Below are 6000 nucleotides of genomic sequence, written 5' to 3' on the forward strand. Positions count from 1 at the left end.
ACTATTCAGTATGGAAGTCGAAGATGAGGGACATGCTCGTTGTTAAAGACCTCTGGCTACCGGTTCAGTTCGGGGACAAGAGACCGAACAAAATCGACGCCGCGATATGGGAGGTGATGCACATGAAGACAACGGCGTACATACGGTGCTTCATCGACATGAGCCTGTACAACAACTTCAATGAAGAGAGCAAGGCTCATGAGCTCTGGGAGAAGATCGGCATAATGTTCCAAAACAAAAATGCTGTTAACCAGGTTTCGGTATCATGGAAGCTAGTAAGACTCCGGTACCAAGATGGCTCCAGCATGGCGGAGCATATGAATGCCTTCCAGGGGCTGATACACCAGGCAACGTCGTTGGAAGTACCTCTTGCCGATGAGGTACTAGCGCTACTCCTGCTTGGTTCCCTCCCGGATAGTTGGGAGACGTTGGTTGTCACTTTGGGCAACGCCGGGCCGGAAGGAAAACGGTTATCCCTAGCAAGAGTAAAGTCGAGCTTGCTAGATGAGGAGGCGCGTCGGAAAGACAAAGGTATGAGCTCCGACTCCAAAGCGCTCCTTACCGAATCGGAACGCGGAAGACATAGAAACCGTAGTCCCCAGAACCGGGAGAAGTCGGGGACACGATCAAAGTCAAGGGGTAGGCCTACTTGCTTCTATTGCGGCAAGCCGGGTCACTTCCAAAAGAACTGTCAGCATTTCCGTAAAGACAAGGAAATCGACGGTACCGATTCAAAGCAAACCCCTTGATGTGTGTTAAGTAGACACGAAGTCACATGCCGGAGCGCAGTACTTCGTGACGTTCATAGATGACCACAGCCGGAAGCTGTGGGCCACACCGTTGAAGACAAAGGATCAGGTGTTATCCGTCTTCAAAGAGCTCCACGCGAGAGTGGAAAGAGAAACCGGCCGGAAGCTGAAGGCGGTTCGAGCAGATAACGGAGGAGAGTACCGGGGGCAGTTCGAGGAGTACTACCGTTCGAAGGGAATCCGGCTTGAATTTACCGTGCCGAAGACGCTGGAACTAAACGGACTGGCCGAGAGGATGAACCAGACCATAATGGAGAGGGTCCGGAGTATGCTAGCGCATGCAAAACTACACAAGAAGTTTTGGGCTGAGGCACTGTTGATGGCGACATACGTGATAAATAGATCACCCTCAGTACCCTTGGACGGAGACACGCCACAGAGAGTGTGGACTGGTAAGGAAGTATCCTACCGGCATCTGAAGGTGTTCGGGTGTCTCGCGTACGTTGTCGAGGTATTCCTTGCGGATGCGTGGAACGAGGCGGGACCTCGGGGGTCTTGTACCGAAGAGCAAGAGAGAAAAGGAGAGGGGAAGAGACCCACAAGGTGCGAACGTAGATTCACAGGGACACGACCCTTCGACACAGAGACGCGAGTGCGACAGCGACACAGAGAGACACGAATGTATGTAAAATTATATAAACAAGACAAACAACAAGAAGCACGAAGTCGGTTACAACCGAACAGGCCGGCGAACAGATGCCGATGCCTGTTCGTAAACGCACAGAAAGGAAAGAGTAGGTTGGAGGTGCTGCCGGAAGCACTCGAGCATTCCTCAGAGCAACGCGAGCCTCCCGAAACCTACACAGAAAGGAGCTACAGAGTATGGAAGAGAGAGAAGCCTTCGGCCCGCAATCCGACAGCACTTCGTCCTCTCTATCCGCGATCCTTTCGCCGCTCCTCGTCTCCCTCCTTTTATAGGCAAGGAAGGAGCCGTTTCCCCTTTACTTCCTACCTACCGAATCTACCTGCCTAGGATCTCCTATGTACAACATAAGGCGCACGTGCATGAAGAGCCGGTTCTTATGCTCCGGCGCACTGATTCCGCTTGTGGACGGTTTTCTTCACGACATCTGCCCCCACCTAACCGCGCATCCACCGGCATGCGCCAAATTGAGTTGGGACGGAGAAAACCGGTCCAGCCTTCAATCCCCGCCCGTCGGTTCTTCCTCGGTTTCGGAACGTTCGTCGTTCCGGTCCAGGTTAACCGGATCCGGCTCGTCGTTGTGACGCTTCTTGAACGCTTTGATCCGCTTCCCAGCTACCGATATCGCCATTCTCGTGCCGTCGAGTTCCGCCAGATGGTACGTCCCGTTGTCGTTGGCGCTTTGTACCACGTAAGGCCCGAACCACCTTCTTGCGAACTTCCATGTTGCTCGGTGCTGGTTGTCGAGGCTGATGTCATAGACTAGCACCCAGTCGCCTTCCTCGATTTTCTTCGGTCGGAGCTGGTGCGTTCGGTCGAACCGGGCTTTGTTCCTTATCCTTGCTTCCCGAAGCTTTCCCGCAGCTTGCTCTACGTCCTCTGGTCTTCGCTCGAGCTGCCGTATGCGCGCCGCCAACAGTTCCTCCCGGCTCATCTCGTCTCTCCAGTCCACGGTTGCGCATGAGGAGATCGTACGTTCCATCGGCATGATCGGCTTCTGCCCAAACATGAGCTCTGCCGGCATGAATCCGGTTACCGAACTGTGCGTAGTTCGGTCCGCCCACAACGCGTAAGGCAACAGCCGCGGCCAGTTCCCGACTTGACCTCCGCATGCCCGAACTAACGCCTTGACGATCGGTCCGTGTCCGCGTTCCACCTTCCCATTCGCCTCCGGATTGTACGCAGTGGTAAGCGAGAGCTTGACTCCTAGCCGGTCGAACAGCTCCTCGGCCTCTTCGGCATCCAACTCCCCGCGATCAGCCACGATCTTCCCGACGCACCCGTACCGGCATATCACGTCCTCAATCAGGAACTGACATACGGCCGCGGTCGTTTTGTTCTGAAGGGCTCGACCTTCCACCTGGTTCGTCAGATCTTCCCGAGCCAGGACCAGATACCGCATCTGTCCTACTCCCATCGGCATCGTCACCAGGTCTACCATCCATTTGAAGTGGATGGTCGGAGGGTACGTAGGGTGAAGCTCGTCCCGGTGTCGGACTATGGAGTGCATCTGACAGCTCTCGCAAGTTGTCACGAACCGACGCACGTCCCGGTACAGTCCCGACCACCAGTACGTCCCCTTTATCTTCTCGAACGTGGCCCACGTTCCACGGTGTCCGGCCCAAGGGCTGTCGTGGTAGGCCGTCAGCAGCTCCTCCTGTTCTTCCTTCATCACCACCACCCGGAGCGGGACGCCGTTCCTCTTCTTCGGGTGCTTCCATAAGTATCCGTCCCGGAGAAAGAATTGGTAAGCTTTCTTCCGGATCCGATTGGCCTCGTCCTTCGTCCATGAAGCATCCGGCGTCATTGTCCTAAAAAATCCACCGATCTGGAGCCACTCGCCGTCGTACTTGCTCTCGTCGAAGTCGTTAAGTGCCGGAGTGCTCGTCCCATCGGTCGTCACGTACGCCGCCTCGAAGAAGTCCACGCCGACTTCTTCGTCCTCCGAAACCATGCCGCCCTCGTCATCAAACCTCGCCCTCGAAAGCATGTCGGCCATGGCGTTGTCCTTTCCGGAAATGTGCCGTATTTCCGGGTCCAGGGACTTGATGTACGCTATCCACCTGAGCATTGCCAGGTCCGGTGTCGCGCATCCGGAAACCATGCCGAGAATTGGCAGGCAATCCGTCTCGATAACTACTTCTGTCCCGATCAGGTAGTCCTTGTCGGCCTTTACTGCCGAAACGATACCCCAGAGTTCGCGCTTAACCTGGGCGTACCCTCGTTGTCGCTCACTGAGGACCTTCGCGCCGAATCGGATCGGGAACCGAATGCCGTCCTTGTCTTCTTGGTTGACGACCCATCCGATCCCGGTCGGGCTCGTATCCACCGTTATGTATACTGGGGTACCCTTCTCGTAGACAGCCTTCCGGAGCGCCGGTGCTGCCGCAAGAGCTTCCTTCAGCTTCCGGACCGACTCCGTGTGCTCGTCTCGCCACTCGAATTTCCGCCCCTTCTTCAGCAACCCATATAGCGGCTCCGCAACGTGGGCGTAATGCGGGATCCATATGTGGTAGAATGCGCATGCCCCCAAGAACCTCCGAACTTCCGTAACCGAGCTACAGTCAGTCTTCATCGCGGAGATGGCTTCTACTTTTGCCGGAGACGGCTTCTGGCCATACGGTCCACATAGGTGTCCGACCACCAGGATTTTTGATTGCCCGAAGGCCGATTTCTCCCCGGAGAAGGTGAGCCTCGCATCCTCTAGCCTTTGTAGCACCTTCTCGCAGTCGTCGATGTGTGCTGCCACGAATCGCCGGCATCCATCCGGTCCGAGTGTTGCGTCCTTCTCTCCCACCGGGCACCCCTTGATCGGGATGTCGTTTAGAAATGGCATGGTGATGTCCGGAATGCAATCCCTCAGTACCTTGTTCATTGCATTCACCATGTGGGCCACCGAGTTGGTCCCTCCTTGTGGCAGGGTACACATTCGCACTAGGCCGAGGGGAGTTCGCATCGTCGTAATGTCTCTGCTCTCCAACGCTAGCTGGAACTGGTCGTACCCCGAGTATAGATCACCGACCGAGTAAATCGACCTTCCGGCGAAGGCCTCCGCGAACTTGTCTACGGTCGGTCTGATTCCTGCGTTCCGAATGGTCACTCTGTTGACCGGCTGCAGGTCTTGAATGAAGCACATCTTTCCGTTTTTCTTTGGTACGGTAAACCATCGGTTCGAGTATGGGGCACTCGACGGTTCGAGAATGCCCATATCTACTTTCTGCCTCAATAGCTCCATCAACTTCGGGATGTGAGCTCTCGGTACCGGAATCGGCTTGAGATTCCACGGCACATGCAGTACCGTGAATATCACCATCGGCTCCACGATCGTCAGGTCTACGCACCCGATCTCTTCCGGTGAGAATGCGAAGGCTTTCCCGTGCCTTCCGAGCATTCTCCGAAACCGGTCTTCCTCCGCCGGCAGTAGGAACCCGCCCCCACCGATCTTGAGCTCCCGGAGCGTCCCGTTGGTGAAGGTGTGTCCTATGCAGACCAGATCTCATAAATTGGGGTCCGACGCCACCCCTCTGATTCGGGACTCGTTGCCCTCCGGTAAGGGTGCCGCGACCGGCCTTACCTTCCGGTCCACAGTCTTGTACTTCGTGCTAACTCGGGCCATCCGATCCGACTCGAGCCCCTGACTGAAGTCCGCGATGACTTCGTACATCTCTTCGGAACATACCGATATCGTCTGGTCTTCGTTAAGGTCTTCTCCGGCTACCTTCCTCAGCATCCCCAAGGTGTCGTCGAAGGAGACCGCCTCCACGGCTCCGCTGATTTCCTCGTCCGGGCCGAGAACTCCGCACGCTCGAAGTTGCTCCTCCGCCCTTGCCCTTTCTCGGCCAACGATGCCGACTATCATACATCCTCCGTCGTCGGAGAAGCAAATATTCCTGCCTATCGTACAAGGTTTCTTCGGTTTCGGTTCTATCGTACAGCTGTGGGGTCTTTCCCGAGTGTCCGGACAGTCTCGGCCCCACGCCTTGGCAGCCCTCTCTCAAAATCCTCCCGGTTCTCGCCACCGAGGGATTCGCGGTTTTGCTCGTGGTTCGGTCGCACCGTCAGAAATTGGACCGAATGGCGCCCGTCCTGGCTTTTGACCCTCGCGTAGGCTGAACCGTTGTCCGCGCCGCCGTGATGTATGGTTCCCCTAATATGACCGGGTGCGAGGACGTCTCCTGTACGAAGAAGTGCCGGTCAATCTCGACGTCGCCGATCTTGACTTGCACGTTCGGGCAGGCCCCATGCAGTTCCTCGGTGGCGCGCGTCGCCGCCCGTATCTTCCACCCGTGCTTGGTGTTGATCGGCCATTTTCCCTTCTTATAGAAGTCCATGGACATCAGGTTTATTTCCGAACCGTGGTCCACCAGTGCCACCACCGGTTCCTGAACATCTCCGATCTTTACCGGGGTCTCCGTGGTCGCTCGGGCCCAGTGTGGCCTCGAATAGTGGCTCTCCGCCCACTCATCTTCCAGCGCCATGTCGTCGATGTGCGTCGTCCGCACCTCCACCGGTCTTTCCAGTTCCGTCTCCGTCGAGAGCCTCTTTCGT

The sequence above is a fragment of the Azolla caroliniana genome, unplaced genomic scaffold (assembly GCF_043228905.1).
Source record: "Azolla caroliniana isolate FFs.n. ecotype wild unplaced genomic scaffold, voAzoCaro1.0.p SCAF_2, whole genome shotgun sequence".
NCBI classification, from domain to species: Eukaryota; Viridiplantae; Streptophyta; class Polypodiopsida; order Salviniales; family Salviniaceae; genus Azolla; species Azolla caroliniana.